The following is a 15,832-nucleotide window of genomic DNA, read 5'->3' as shown; positions in this document are numbered from 1 at the left end:
CACCCGAGCATCATGAGTGTAGTCATTTTGCTTAACATAGCATGACCTTGCATCTGACATCACCTGCCACCCTGAAAAGCATTACAGAACGTACAAAAGTCACTTGTATCTCTAATGTTTATCTACTATGTGGTTACGAAATTTTCAAAATTTAGTCCACGTCACCCCAAAAAAAAAAAAAAAGGACAATTGTAACTTCTTTGTATGCGCCAATTTTAGGCAAAAAATGTGCTTTGTAGTTTGTAGGGTAAAAAAATACAATTGCAAGTCAGGCTGGAACACCTTCACCTTTAGGAAGAAGCAGGAAGCGTGGTACTGGGGCAGAGGGGTAACTTAAATGTTTAACTGCTTAAACCCACTGTAGATAAATGAAGGGAAACATAGCCGAGAGGCAGCTTCTGGAATTTGTCAGATGATTAAATGTAAAAGAGAGTCGAATTAGAGGACTCATTTACCCACTCTCTACGAAATGCAAAAACAATGTCTACCAAGAAAAATATTGTCAACTCTTCACTTACCAAGACTGTCCACTCTGCATATACTAAGGCTAAGTGTAAGAATCAGAGACCTCCCATCAGGCACCATTCATCTGTGCCATCCACAGTGTATGGTGTCGTTTTTCCTCAGGTGTACTGAATATACACAAGGCATGGGCGAATTTGAAGTTCAAAGTCTACTTTAAAGAACTTTGGCTAGAAAGAAGTACTCACTTCAGGAGGACTCAACATGATGGAATGTGTTGGCATTGATTCAGATTACCAAGCATCTCAGAAAGAGGTCAGACGCGTTGCCATTGCAAGCAATACAACGTGTCCACGTTTTTGCCCCCAAAGCTGTGCCGATGGCTAAAGGTCTCTCTCCTATCCAGCGCATGCGCGCTGCGTAGGCGAGACCTAAAAACAGTTGCTGCCTTGTTGAAGATCTTTAGAAGCAAATGTCTCCCAATCCTCACATATCGATTGGGTATTTGGGGATGCTGTACCATAATTACCCTCCAGGGTGCACAAAATAGAGTGTTGAGGCGCCTCCTGGGCATTCCACCTGAGTGTTCAACTTTTATTACGCATCAGGAGCTTGGGGTGGATTATGTGAAGGATCTAATCAAACTGGCCCCACTGCTTTTTTGGTGTTCAACCTTTGACAACCCTTGTGCCTCGTTTAACAGGGAGGTCATTAGGGATTGTCTTTTGTATGAGAGAGACCTGAAAATCCATTGGCTTAATTACATCAAGTTACAACTGCCAATTTTGGATAGGCCGTTTCTTCTTTCTAAGCCGGATATCATGACTAAATCTGATTTAGCCTGGGTGGAAACTACCTTCAAGGCGAAGAGGTGTTGCCTTAGGGGAGTACATGAATTCACAAACCAACTGTAGGGGAATATGTTGAGCTCCATAACACAATTGCCCTGGAGTCGTATCTGAATTGGATTGACAATACCTGGCACAAGTTGTTATTAACCTGTTTCAGGTTGAGTTGGCATCTTGGTTTTCCACTTGGTCAATTTGATCCAACTAAAAATTTAATTTGCCCATGTGATGATTCCTCCTCACAGACTATGTCCACAGAGTATGTTGCACTTCGCTTTCTTCTGCTAATTTTTTTATTGATTTTACTAAAAGGCTTTTCATTTCTTCAATTAGGGACCGAGGAATTAGAAGTCATGGTGCAGCCCTTGTTCACCTGCAACAACTTAATTCTCCATCTAATTGTGTAAATATTTGTTCTTTTTTAAAATTTGCAATTAAGAGAAGGAAAACAATGTTGTTTTAACTGAAGAGGATTTTTCTTTTGGGTGAGCTATAGTTTTTTCTTTTTTTCAGTCTGAAGGGGCGTTTTAACCCATTACATGCAAGCTGCCCGATGCCGCTGTGGGTGTGTGCGTAGGACGGCTCCACGCCTTCCTCGCACCCACCAAAGGGGAAAGCGGTGGAGATCCCCTGTGGGCTGCCCTTCTAGACCCCCCCACCAGGGATGGCAGTGGAAGCACTTCCGCTGCCACCCTGACTCCCACCCTTAGAGATCTGATGACATCAAGGTGCACAGAGCACGCCAACATCATCAAAACTGTTTGGGACCGCGCTGGAAGCCATTTGTTTCCAGCACGGTTGGAGAGGCTAGGTTTTCTTCCTTCGGGGAGGGTTTGGGGCATGGCAACGAGGCATTGGGGGGAAGAAAAGGGGTTCCCTCTATGTCTCTTTGCAGTGCATTCTTGCTGCACAATAGCGCATGGGGCCACGATTGTGCAGCAGGAATGCCCACTAGACCTCCAGGGATTCATTAGGAAGTGGAATATATTGTTTTGGGGAGCGGCCCCTTGTGCAAGGGTCGCTCTCCTTTTTGGGGTGTATGTTTTGACCGTTTCTGTCCCTTTAGGGGCAGATCGGCCATATATTTTTAGGCGCATCTGCTGCCAAGGGGAGCAAAAGCCACTATATTACCAGGGATTTTTTAGGAAGCTGATCATGCTGTTTTGGGGAGTGGCCCTTGAGCAAGAATTGCTCCCCTTTTGGGGGTGTATGTTTTGGTTATTTGTGCACCCCTTGGGGGCAGATCAGCCATATATTGTTGACCCATGGGGGCAGAAGCCACTAGACCACAAGGGATTCTTTTTAATGAAGCAAGTTTGTTGCTTTGGGGAGCAGCCCCTTGGCAAGGGTCACTCCGCTTTATGTGGTCGCACATTTTGTCTGTTTCTACCCTAATGGGGTCAAATTGGCCATATTTCGAGGTCCTCTCTGCCCCCAAGGGAAAGTTTTTGCGTGTGAACTGGAGTTGAACTGACGGTCTGCGTGTGCTGGTGTTTGACTGGCTGTGTTTGTACTGATATTTGGCTGACAGTGTGTGTGAACTTGCGCTTGGCTGGCTGTGTATGTAGACTGGCGCTTGCCTGGCACCAGGAATATTATTTACATGAATGTCGGGGAGCAGCCCTTAGACAAGGGTCGCTCCCCTTTACTGGGGGCATGTATTTTTGCAGTTTCTCCCCCTTGGGGGCAGATTCGCCATATTTTTAGGCTCATCTGCCTCCCAGGGAAAGTTTGTCTGTGAACTGGAGTTCAGCAGATGGTCTGCGTGTATTGGTGTTTGGCCAACTGTGTGCGTACTGACATATGGATGGCAGTGTATGTGGACTTGCGCTTTGCTGGCAGTGTGTATAGACTGGTGCTTGCCTGGTGGTGTGTATGGAATGGGGGTGTGTGTGGGCTTGCGCTTGGCAGGCGGTATGTGTAGACTGGCACTTGGCTGGCAGTGTGTGTGGACTTGCGCTTGGCTGGCGGTTTGTGTAGACTGGCTTTTGCCTGGCGGGGTGTGTGGACTGGCGCTTGCCTGGCAGTGTGTGTGGACTGGCACTTAGCTGGCAGTGAGTGTGGCGCTAGGCTGGTGGTGTGCATGGAAGGTGCTTAGCTTGCCGTGTGAATGGTGGTGCTTGGCTGGCAGTGTATGTGGATGGCACTTAGCTGGCTGTGTGCATGGATGATGCTTGACTGGTGCTTGGCTGGTCGGTGCGTGGACTGTAGCTTGGCTGCCGGTGTGCATGGACCGGCACTTGGCTGGTGATGTGTGTGTAGTGACTTGCTACTGGCCACTACACACACATTGCCATTCAAACGCCAGACCACACACTCCGTTAGCCGCCAGCTGGTGTGATTGCTGTGTCAGTCATGTGGGCATATGTAAGTGATGGAGAAGTGTGGCTCAATGGTTAGAGCGGCAGACCCTGATGCAGAGGTCTAGCCCGGGACCAGGGTTCAATTCCCCGCCTCGGCGGATCTTGAGCTCAAAAATTCCACGGACCTGATAATTCTTGCCTCGGTGCCTATTCCAATCATGGAGTCCCACTCTGCAACTCTGGGCAATAGCTTGCTTAATCTCCACAACGGCCCCCACAACGCTAAGGATGCCTGGCCTCCACCTTGGGGGTGCCCCCATAGAGGACACCTCACAGGGAAAGCCAGGATGGGTTCCACAGCGGTATTCGTACAAGCGCCTTGAGACCCTGGCGGGTGAGTAGTGTGCTATACAAGTATCAATGTACATTACATTACATTACATTACATCCTTGAATGGCACTGTCTGTTGATGTGAGTATTGTAATGTGCAAGGCCCATGACTGGCGGTTTTAATGGTTTTGTGTGTGTCATGGATGAAAGGTGCGAAAGGCCTGTAAAACGATTGCTGCCTTGTTGCAGCTTTCCAGCTCACGAGCTGTAAGTCATTAGGTCAGTTTTTTTAGCCTTTAATTATTAACAGTGTATTTCATTTCTGTGAAATCTCTTGTTGATAAAATTTACATTTTGAACCTTTCACTCACCCCAGTATCAAATCCAACCACTATGTGTGTGTAGTTGAGGAATAGATGGTTGTGCAGTAATGTTTGTCTTTTCTGTCTTTCTCTGCCAGGGTGTACTTTGTCTGTAGGGAAAATCTACCAACTCATGATATTTTCATAAATGAGACACCCAGGGAGTCCAGGGTGGTGGGGCTTGCGTGGATCCCCCAGCGTTTTCTTACCCAGAATCCACTTCAAACTCAAATCTATCTAAAAAATCACATTTTATTTTCATTTCTGTGTGGGAAAGTTTTAGGATCACTGAGTCAGCACAAATGTCCTACCATCCAGTGTTCCCCCAGATCTCCTGATGGAAATGCAACCCCATTTGGACCCGCCTTGGTTCCCCCTCATTTTCTTTTTATAACTTTTTAGGCTGACTCTGCTGTGGTCACCCACACAAGTGAGGTATCATTTTTATTGGGAGACCAAGACGAACGCTGGTGGTAGAAAATATGTGCTAGCTCTGTGATCCCACACAGAAATATAAGGAAAATATGACTTATTAGCAAAATTTGAGGATTGCAGGGGATTCTGGGTAAGAAAAGGTTGGGGATCCATGCAAGCCACACCTCCATGGACTTCCCTTGGTGTCTAGTTTCTCAAAATGTCTGGGTTTGGTAGGTTTCCCTAGATGGCAGCCGAGCCCGTGACCAGAAAAGCAACTTTCCACCTTGCAAAAACAGGTTGTTTTGTGATAGATAATTGTGATGTGTCAACAATATGTTTTGGGCCCTTCCCGGTCATGGGCACTGGGCTCACCCACACAAGTGAGGTATCATTTTTATTGGGAGACCAGGGGAAATACTGGGTGTTAGGAAATTTGTAGCTGACTGCAGATTCTAGGACTTTACTTTTCCTTAAGGAAATGTAAATGAATGTTTTTAGGCAAAGTTTGAGCTTTGCAGGGGATTCTGGGTAAAAAACCTACTGAGAGTCACTGAAGTCACCCCCACTCTGGACTCTCCTAGTGTCTAGTTTTTAAAAATGTGCTAAGCGAGATTACAACATTTCCCTATGTGCCAGTTGAGCTGGGGCCCAAAATCTACAGCTACCCACATTGAAAAACCCACTTTGTTTTTCAGTGGAAAGATGTGATGCGCCTACGTTGCGGTTGGCGCCCTTTTGAGTCATGGGCACTTGGCCTAGCCACACAAGCGAGGCAGTTTTTCTCGGTAGACTTGGGGGAACATTGGGTGGTGGGAAAATGGTGGCTGCTTGAAGATTCCAGAACTTTTCCTCACAGAAATGAAAGGAAAATGTGTTTTTTTAGGCAAAGTTTGAGCTTTTCAGGTGATTCTGGGTAAAATAAACCTGGTGAGACCCATGCAAGTGAGCCCACCCTGGATACCCCTATGTACCTAGTTTTAAAAATGTACAAGTTTGCTATATTTCATAGGTGCAGGCTGAACTAAGGTCTTAAATCTAGAGCTACCCACATTAGGAAAAAAGGCTGTTTTCGTTGGGAAAATAGGAAGCATACATGTTGTGTTTTGGGCTGTTGTGTGTCGCGGTCACTAGGCCTACCCACATAAGTGAGGTACAGTTTTTATCAGGAAACTTGGGCGAATGCGGGGTGAATGTCAGTTTGTCATTCCTCATAGATACCAGAACTTTCTATCACAGAAATGTGAGGAAACTGTGTTTTTGTAGACAAAGTTTGAGGTTCGCAAGGGATTCTGGGTAAAAAACATGGAGAGAGCCAAGCGAATCACCCCACCCTGGATACCCTTAGGCATCTAGTTTTCAAAAATGTACAGATGGGCTAGGTTTCCATAGGGGACAGCTGAGCTAGGGTCTAAAATCTAGAACTACCTTTACTGGAAAAAAAGACTCCGTTTTCAGTGGCAAATGTGCAGCGTCCGTGTTGTGTTTTGGGCAGTTTCCTGTTGTCGCAGGCTCTAGCCTACCTACACAAGTGAGGTACCATTTCTATTGGGAAACTTTGGGGAATGCAAGGTGGATGGAAGATTGTGGCACTCCACGGATTCCAGAACTTTCCATCACAGAAATTTGAGGAAAATGTGCTTTTTAGTCAAAGTTTGAAGTTTGCAATGGATTCTGGGTAGAAAGCCATGGTGAAAGCCATGCAAGTCAGCCATCCCTAAAATAACCTATGTGTCTACTTTTAAAAAATGTGTGTTGCGGGAGGAGCCCCTGGATTATTTGGCACATCACAGAGGACGCCATTTAAGAAACAGGGACACCTGCAGGGTAGAGGAGCGGCTGTCGACTACGCAGCGCTGTGGGGCCTGTTGATTGGGGCCTGGTGGACAGCTGAGATGAGGCCTGGACATTGTCTACAGCAGAGCACTTTGCAGCTGATGGGGGGCGTGGGCACTCGATACACCGGGCTCGGTGCAGGGGCTGCTGCAGCTTAGGGCCGTCACTAGCTGCCTGCTCAGGGTGCTTACTACATATTAAGGCTTGGTGAGGGCCTTCCATTGGGCGGATCTTCCTTCGCTGTATTGCCCATGTTTAATGTTTGCATGATAGTTGTGTGATGTTTTTCATGCCTAGTTTGGATGGCGGGATGCTGCTTTTCTGTAATAGGGTGGGTGAGTTGGCATTTGTTCTGTTCGGGGCTCGGTATGGTGTTCTACTGCTGCATGTAATTGATATTGTGGCACTGGGGGTGCTGGTGGCAGGTTGTGCTGTTGCGGCGGGGGGTATGGGGACTATTACATGCTCTGATGGCGGGGACACAGGTGGGAATGTTCTGGGGCTCAATAGCATGACCAAACAGCGTAAGGTGCAGGCATACTTGAAATGATGGGGCTGTCAAGATAGCACTGCTGCAGAAGACACATTTGACAGCGGTTGAAAGGATGGCCCTCTATAAGTGCTGGTGAGAACAAACATACTATACAACCTACTCTGCTTTTGCACAGGGTGTCATTAAAAGGGGGGCTCACTGGGGTTTTGTTCAGATCATGCATCAACCTATGGACACAACGGGGCGCTATGTCCTTACTCAGGGGGTGCTGATATTATATTGGTCAGAGATAAGGCTGGGCTGCTGGTGGAATGGTTGGATGATCCCAATAGACATGACTCACAAGTTCTAGAATTGGACAGCGCTGATGGAGGACAAGTTTATGGGCTGGATGATATTAATGAAGTGTTTTGGCACTATTACACTGAATTATACATGGGGGAGGAGCAGGAAAACCAGCCTGCTATCCAGGAATTCGGACACTTCCTGCCCTTGCCTGCTCTTACTCTTGAGTTTTACACTTCCTACATTGAAATGCTGGCTCACGCTTGGAGGAGGTTTACAGGGAGGCAAGACTTACTAGCAGCCTCCCTACAATGATTAGAGAGATGATTATAATCCCCCTGGTTAAACCAGGGCAGGAGAAGAGTGCTGTCAAGGCATACTGGCCCTGTCGATGTTGAACATTAATTATAAAATATTAAGTAGGGTAATTGAAGCATGACTTCAATCATATATGACACAGCTGATACTTACTGACCAAGTGGGATTTATACTGGGCCGGAACACGGTGTTTAACATATGGAGGCTGGTATCCATACTGCATATAATCAGATATGAAGTTTGTGTCCCTATCAGACACAATTTCTTTGGGGAAACCCACTCGAGGGAAAATCCCAACAGAGCCTGTGCCGCTGCGGGTGCAGTTTTAGTCTTCAGAGGGATTGCTTTTTGATACCTAGTGGTATGATCCACCAGAACCAGGATGAACTTGTTGCCTGATGAGTTCTGGGGATCCATAGGCCCTACAGTGTTGATGTCCACCCTCTCAAAGGGGGTGCTAATGACAGGCAAAGGATTAAGGGTGGCGTTAAGCCTCTGCCCTGTCTTCCCGCTGGCCTGGAAGGTCACACAATTCTACAAAATGCATCTGAAGAATTCTTTATCCTAGGCCAATAGACGTGGATGCTAAGCCTTGTAAAGGTCTTGTCTTGGCCCATGTGTCCTGCCAGGGGAATTTCATGAGCCAGTTCCAATAGGAAGGCCCTGTACCCTTAGGGGATCACCAATGCTTTTGATGTCCCATGCCCAGGAGCATTTGGCTCACTGTTCAGGAGGTTGTCCTTCCAGTAAATGTAGTGACTAACAGAGGCATCACCTGCTGCTTGGGCATCAGCCTGTTGCCTCATGCCACAAGGGTTGGGAACTCCCTGTGAGACCTACAGAACTCCTCCTTGGTGGGTCTTCCTTCAACATGCCATCCAGCAAACTCAGACAGGTCACCAAGGGAAGCAATGTCCTCCTCAGAGGACTGTGTGGTGGCCACCGCAGATGCCCCATCCATCTTATTGAAGGTACATTCAGGGGATGGATTACCATGCCCTCTGTTGTTTCCATTAGCAGTTTGCTGGGCCATTAATCCAGGCTCCACCCCTTATTCCCTCCCTTCCCAGGCAGCCATGCACATTGTTGTGGCACAGATCCAATCCTATAACCCTAACATTTCCATATGAGCTTTGAGCTCCACTTTCGTCTAGGTAGTCTACTCCAGGTCATTACCTAACAAACAGTTCACAGGCATGACAGGACATAAAGCAACTTTCAGAAGGCCTGAACCCCCCACACACAAATGTAACAAGAGTCACAGTATAGTAACCGTCTCTGTTGTCAGCCACCACAACCTAGTGGAATGCATTTGGAATTACCTGCTCTGTGGGAATCAGCTGACTCCTTACCATAGTCATACTGGCTACTGTATCCCTCCGAGCCTCAACACCTTGCCCATTGATGGTGAACCATTGCCTGTACTTTGAATTATTTGAGGCACAGGGTCAAGACTGATTTGCATATGGCCATGTCTGAACTGGGATGGCTTGGTGAGCAAAATAACGATGGATTAAACCCAGATCTGTGACTGGGGGTGAACGTTTTGCCATTGTGCAACATTCCGTCCATCATCCTGTGTGTTTTGCTGTTCACCCTATGTGGGAAGGGTATGCCCAGACGTGGGTCCCTTGCTCACTAAGCCACTGGAGTCAAGCTATCCTGGCTGAATACAGCTGATAGCCAGAAACCGGTTCTAGGATGCTTGATTCCGGTCCAGGAAAGACATGGCTTGGCAGTTCGGGCTGGACTGTTCCCATGAGGCACAGGGTCAAGACTGATTTGCATATGGCCATGTCTGAACTGGGGTGGCTTGGTGAGCAAAAGAACGATGGATTAAACCCAGATCTGTGACTGGGGGTGAATGTTTTGCCATTGTGCAACATTCCGTCCATCATCTTGTGTGTTTTGCTGTTTAGCCTATGTGGGAAGGGTATGCCCAGATGTGGGTCCCTTGCTCACTAAGCCACTGGTGTCAAGCTATCCTGGCTAAAGACGGCTGATAGCCAGAAACCGGTCCTAGGATGCTTGATTCCGGTCCAGGAAAGACATGGCTTGGCAGTTCAGGCTGGACTGTTTCCATGAGGCACAGGGTCAAGACTGATTTGCATATGGCCATTTCTGAACTGGGGTGGCTTGGTGAGCAAAATAACGATGGATTAAACCCAGATCTGTGACTGGGGGAGAATGTTTTGCCATTGTGCAACATTCCGTCCATCATCTTGTGTGTTTTGAATTATTTGAAGGCACATGGATCTTAGGAAACATCTCACTGTCACCCAGAGACACTAGGGTAACCCCTGTAAACTCCCCAGCAGCGGTTCCTTTACAAGGGCCCTGGGATGTTGACCCGCTAATGCTGTTAGCCACTAACCCACTCCCAGGCATATTTTTACAATTTAAATTGTCCTTATCGCTATTATTTTTTCTTCCTTAAGGGGCGGGGCTGGTGCTCTCATGAAAGCAGTAGGTGGGTGGGCGAGCAGCTGAGGCTGAAACTGAGCTGTGCATGTGAGATTGACAGGTATTGCTGCGGCCAACCTGACATGCTTAGTTTAGGCTTCCACATTGAAGGCTAGAATGGAGCTGCATCAGCAAAGACACAGCCTCATCAGTCTTCAATGGAGCATTGTGCTTGCATGCCATAGCCAATCCAAGCACTGCTATTATGCTGTTTAGTGTTATAAGCAGCATTAGAGCAGTGCTTGGATTGGCTGGGGAGCTCAGTTTTATTTTTTCCCGGCCAACAAACTGCTTACCCAAAAATATGTTCTTATGTATGCGACTGCAGCACGCAAAGACGAAAAGTTGAGTTGTACTTGTCTTGATGCTCAGAGCACACACACATCTCAGCAGTGATGGCTCAACCCACTGAGCTGTGTCCACTGGTGAGCAGTGGCGTCACTAGGGGCGCGGGGGGTGCGGACCGCACCGGGTGACACCATCTCACTGGTGGCCCTTCTAATCCCTGGTCTTCAGTCCATTGGCCCCTTTCTTTTGGTCCCCCTCTTTCTCCTGTTTCTGCCGTCCGGACTTTGGGCATCAAGATCAGCAATGATCTTTCCATGCACGCGCACATCAGCTCTGTTGTATCCTCTTGTTTTCTTTCCCTCCGTCTCATCCGCAAAATCTCCCGGTTTTTTTCTGTTGATGCCCTCAAACTCATCATCACTGCCCTTATCACTTCCCGCCTGGATTATGGCAATGGCCTGTATGTCGGCATTCCAGCCTACGAGACTCGCCGTCTCCAGGCCATCCAGAACCAGGCGGCCCGGCTGGTTCTTCGTCTTCCTAAGTTTACCCACATCACCCCTGCCCTTAAAACCCTCCACTGGCTCCCCGTTCATTTCAGGTCCCAGTTTAAACTCGCCTGCTTGGCCTTTCGGGCGCATGCCCGTTCTGCTCCTCACTTCATTAACTCTCTGATTTCCTCTCACGTTCCCACCCGCACTCTTCGGTCCTCATCCCTTTCTCTTCTTCACGTCCCCCGCTTCCGCAAATCCCGCACAGGTGGCACATGCTTTTCTGTGCGGGCTCCTCAGATTTGGAACACTCTCCCTCTCTCTATCCGCTCTATTCCTATCTTCTCTCATTTTCGTAAAGCCCTTAAAACTTTCTTTTTTCTCCAGGCTTTCCCAGAATAAACCCCTCTTTTCCGTGCCCTCTGGTTAGACATTGAGTTGATCCCCAGCGCCAGGAAGCCGCTTGGCCACAGTGCGCTTTAGAAGTACCTTTTTCATTTCATTTCATTTCATTTCATCATATGGGGTGACACCGTGAGTGAGCCTCTGCTTTAAATCGCTACATAAATCAGGAGTCCTGATTTATGTAGCGATTTAAAGCAGAGGCTCACTCACGGTGTCACCCCACGTGATGAGGAACCCTTGTTTGTCAGTGGTCTCGCGCCTTGCTTATTGAGGTGCTCTTTTCATAGAGGGTGGTCCCGATCGTTTCCATGGCATAATCAATCAGATTGGGAGGTGGACTGGCATTTATTCACAATGAGGTTTTTTGTTATTGTTACTCCTACACTGAAAACAGCCGTAATAGTGCAGGTGTCACAGAGAACAACGGTGTGAAATATTCGAGTTTACCGTGCACGGCTTCAAACATCCGTAATAAGCCACCATATCCACACCTCTGAGCTCCCCGGCAATGCACCCGTGACTCGAATATATATTGCGTTGGTGCCTGCGCAGTTTTCCGCCGATGTTTGTACCTAAAAGCTAGTATAAAATACCGAATTGGCATTGGTCAGGTGGCGCACACGTGGTATTGCATTTGCTAATCTGCAATGTAATGCAAAAATGTTCAGGCAGTGCAGCAGTGCATTCTGTGTACTCGCCCCCTGGTTTTAGGGCGTGCTAAATGAAGTGCATGACCAGAAACTATAGAAAGAATGCAATAATATAGTATATATTTGAAATAAAGGGTTTATTATTTTGTTGAAAAAAAGTCAGTGTTCAAAATTGATAAAAGTCTATTGAGCGGGTTAAAGTCTCTAGGACGTCATTATCTTTCTGACAGAAGCCTAAACTGCGACGGGCACAGATTTATAGGGGTTTCCGTGCAATCTCATTACCCGGCCTCCTGCAAAATTATTTGTCCAATAAGCTCAGCTATACGACCTTGGCGTCCCAACGTCACTCACATGACGTGGCTCCCTGACGTGCCGTTTTCAACTCGCGTGAAGGGTGTTGTCGAAAGGAGCGCGTTTGATTTCCCTTTACATAAGAAGGTGCCCGGAGATCGCCCTGTGCTTTGAAAGAGGAGATTTGCTTGTTGGATACTGTGCGCGCAGAAAGGTAACGTGCTTCTGTTTGTCGACTTCTGGACAGAACATCAGAGGGCAACCGTTAAGTTCACTCCTCAGAAAGAATACTATGGCAGGAACAGTCGGCACCACTCAAGCCATCTGTTTAAGCACTGCTGCTTTCTCCATGCAGCTAGTAACTGGGTCTGTAGTAAGATTCAAAGTACAACTGCCTGGCAGTGGCAGTGGCACAATTGGAGTCAGTGAGTTTTTGCTCCAAAAGTGTGCACTTCTTTCTATTATATGCAGGTTCCCTGTGTTGGCCTTGCGTGATCGCGCAATAAACAGACCACGCAGTGTGTAAGCGTAAAAGGCCATTTTATTAGACAAGGCTGCGTAATCTGTACATAACCATAAACATCAACAAGTAAATAACATCAAACCCCCACTCATACTCCCCCCCTCATTCGTTTCACCCGTTGCACCTCATCACAAAGCCCTACAAGCTCCATCATACCTTATTCCTGCCCATCAATCACTTGTCATCCAGCCCGCTCCTTGCGTCCTTCCAGTCATGCCTCTATCTGCCCTTCGAACTCCCCCCCCAAGGGATGGGTGTGCCTGCTCTTGACCCCCCTGTCCCTTCAAAGTACCACCTAAAGCAGCTCTGGCCTAAACTGGCAACGCCAAGGACCTACCCAAAAACCGCACCTCCAACTGCCGGGTGGGTGGGTGGCCTTTCTTTTCCCTCCCGATGGTGCCAGGTGCAGGAAGAGGAAGTTCCCTTCCTCCCCTGCACCTATATACCCACCCCCTAACTCCTCCCCTTCCCCTGCCTGTCCTATCATGCGCGAAAGACCCCGGGGGAAGACTAGTCTGCGACTGTGCTTCCCCCGGGGCCCAGCATCGCGCAATAAACAGACCACGCAGTGTGTAAGCGTAAAAGGCCATTTTATTAGACCAGGCTAGGTAATCTGTACATAACCATAAACATCAACAAGTAAATAACATCAAACCCCCACTCATACTCCCCCTCATTCGTTTCACCCGTTCCACCTCATCACAAAGCCCTACAAGCTCCATCATACCTTATTCCTGCCCATCAATCACTTGTCATCCAGCCCGCTCCTTGCGTCATTCCAGTCATGCCTCTATCCGCCCTTCGAACTCCCCCCCCAAGGGATGGGTGTGCCCGCTCTTGACCCCCCTGTCCCTTCAAAGTACCGCCAAACAGGGAACCCCCTGTAGGGCGGTTCCCTGCCCCACCCCCCGACCTAGGGTAGTCTGCCCGCACCAGCACACCCGCAATCACTCCCTGACACACCAGATATTCTCATTCCATAATTTGCTCACAACATCACGCATCTCCATCATGTACCAAGCATTGCCCAGCTGCGACAAGTGTACTCCGTCGTCCCTAAAAGCCAAAGGTTCCTCCAGTCGAATCCCTCCATGAGCAATCACTTTAATGTCCTTGTCAGCACAGTATAGTCTCATTGCCCTGTTGAGCTTCCGTCGTGCCTTTTCGATCGCCCCATGCTTCATCGCCCCTCTCCACACTTTCCTGGGTACTAACTCAGTCCAGGCAATGCAGTTCCCCGCAAGCCTAGATTTCAGTACCTCTAGGTCCCTCTGCATGAGCTGTAAAAGCGCCAAACCAGACAGCTGCACCAGATCATTTTCGCCAAGATGTATTATCAGCAAATCAGGGCATCCCCTCTGTGGGACCATCTTCGCGAGCCAGAACAGTAGTGCCCCCCCATCGCATGCCGCCCTTGCCCCACCATTGTACCTCGTGCAAGTGTCCTTTCAGTCCCAGGTTACGGCCGTAAACCTGTCGCTCAGCATATTTGGATGCCCAATGCACGAAGGAGTGCCCAACAATCCATGTCACCGTCTTTTTTCCCTGTCCACCCACGCAACCTACGAAGAAAAAGATGTTAGAACAAGAACACAACCCGGAATCAACCAACCCTGCCTGGGACCCTCTCATTTCCTCACATATCTCTCACAACAACGGGACTTCCAGCGCCCAATCAGCCGAATCCTATCCCAAGACCATCCCAACCGGGCCGCAGCTGTCGCAGCCCCAATTCGGAAAGAGTGAGTCCCGAAACCAGACGCATCCATCCCCAATCGTCGCAAAGCCATGCGCAACACCACCAACAACTGGCCCGCCGTCAATCTCGCACCTGAAGCGTGACAAAAAAATCTCCCCACGCGCCACACACGCCGTTCCCAGGAAAGTCCGCCATTCAACCACAGGGCACACTGGCCCGCCCTCCGTCTCATTCAACCACACCCATTTACCCCTGCCCAACTGATCAGTCTTCGAGCGCCGCAACCAAATACCCAGGCGACCACCATCCACCCGAACATCCTCAAACAACCTGCCAGCCACTCCCCTGGTACCCAGCAGCTCAGACACCCTGAACGCCCCAAAAAACATCCACACCATACACAAACGGAAAAGGCCCACCTCACACAGGTCATAGCAACATTCCGGCAACACCCCAACCAGCCGGACCAACAACTCAAAAGTAACCGCTTCCCGCAGCCTACCCCCCCACTCCTGCATTCCCTGCCCCAACCCCGCAACAGCCTGCTCACGATCACATCTTTGGTCGGATCAAAACCCAGGAACAAAGCACAGTAAAAGGATATCCCCGCCAATTTACCGGAAATTGTAGCCGCAGTCAAGCCCCTGTCAATACAATCCAGCACAAAATGTCTCAGTCCTTGTTCCACCACAGACTCAACACCAACAACACCATCCAGCCTCCAACCCATGAAAGCGCTAAATTCAGACCATGCCAAGCGATACGTCATCCTCGTCGTTTCTGCAACAGACCCTTCCCCCAGGCCAGTCATCCTCACTCCCCCAAGGCCCAGATGCCGGCCGGCAGCTCGGTCTTGCACGCATCCACTCCCGGTGCCAGGTGCCGGAACCGCTGCCACTGTGAACGAGACAAAGCATCCGCAATGTCATTATTCGCCCCAGGGACATGCTTCGCCCGAAACACCACATTCAGCCTCACGGCACCCACTGACTCTCACCATGGCCAAATCCGCCGGATGAATGGGCAGCAGACGGAAGGCTGACTTGATGTCACATTTCGCCAACTCAGCCCCACACACCCTCACCAGACGGATCGCATCGTCCACTGACGCGTAGAGCACCCTAGAATCTTCCTCTGCGATGAAGTCGTTCACTGACTGGCCCTCCGGCCACGAGAGATGGTGTATCATCCTGAATTCCCCCTCCTCCTTCTTTGGCACCACCCCCAGTGGGGAAATGATCAGGTCATCCAAAGGCCAATCAGTAAACGGGCCGGCTACCCCACCTTCCTCAACCTCCTTCCTCAACTTGGCAGACACCACGCTGGGCAATTCCTTAGCAGATCGTAAGTTGTCGGCCCAACGGCGC

This window comes from Lissotriton helveticus, chromosome 5_1 (genome assembly GCF_964261635.1).
Source record: "Lissotriton helveticus chromosome 5_1, aLisHel1.1, whole genome shotgun sequence".
In the NCBI taxonomy this organism is placed as follows: domain Eukaryota; kingdom Metazoa; phylum Chordata; class Amphibia; order Caudata; family Salamandridae; genus Lissotriton; species Lissotriton helveticus.
The sequence above is the reverse complement of the archived record's forward strand: the minus strand, read 5'-3'. Positions refer to the sequence as shown.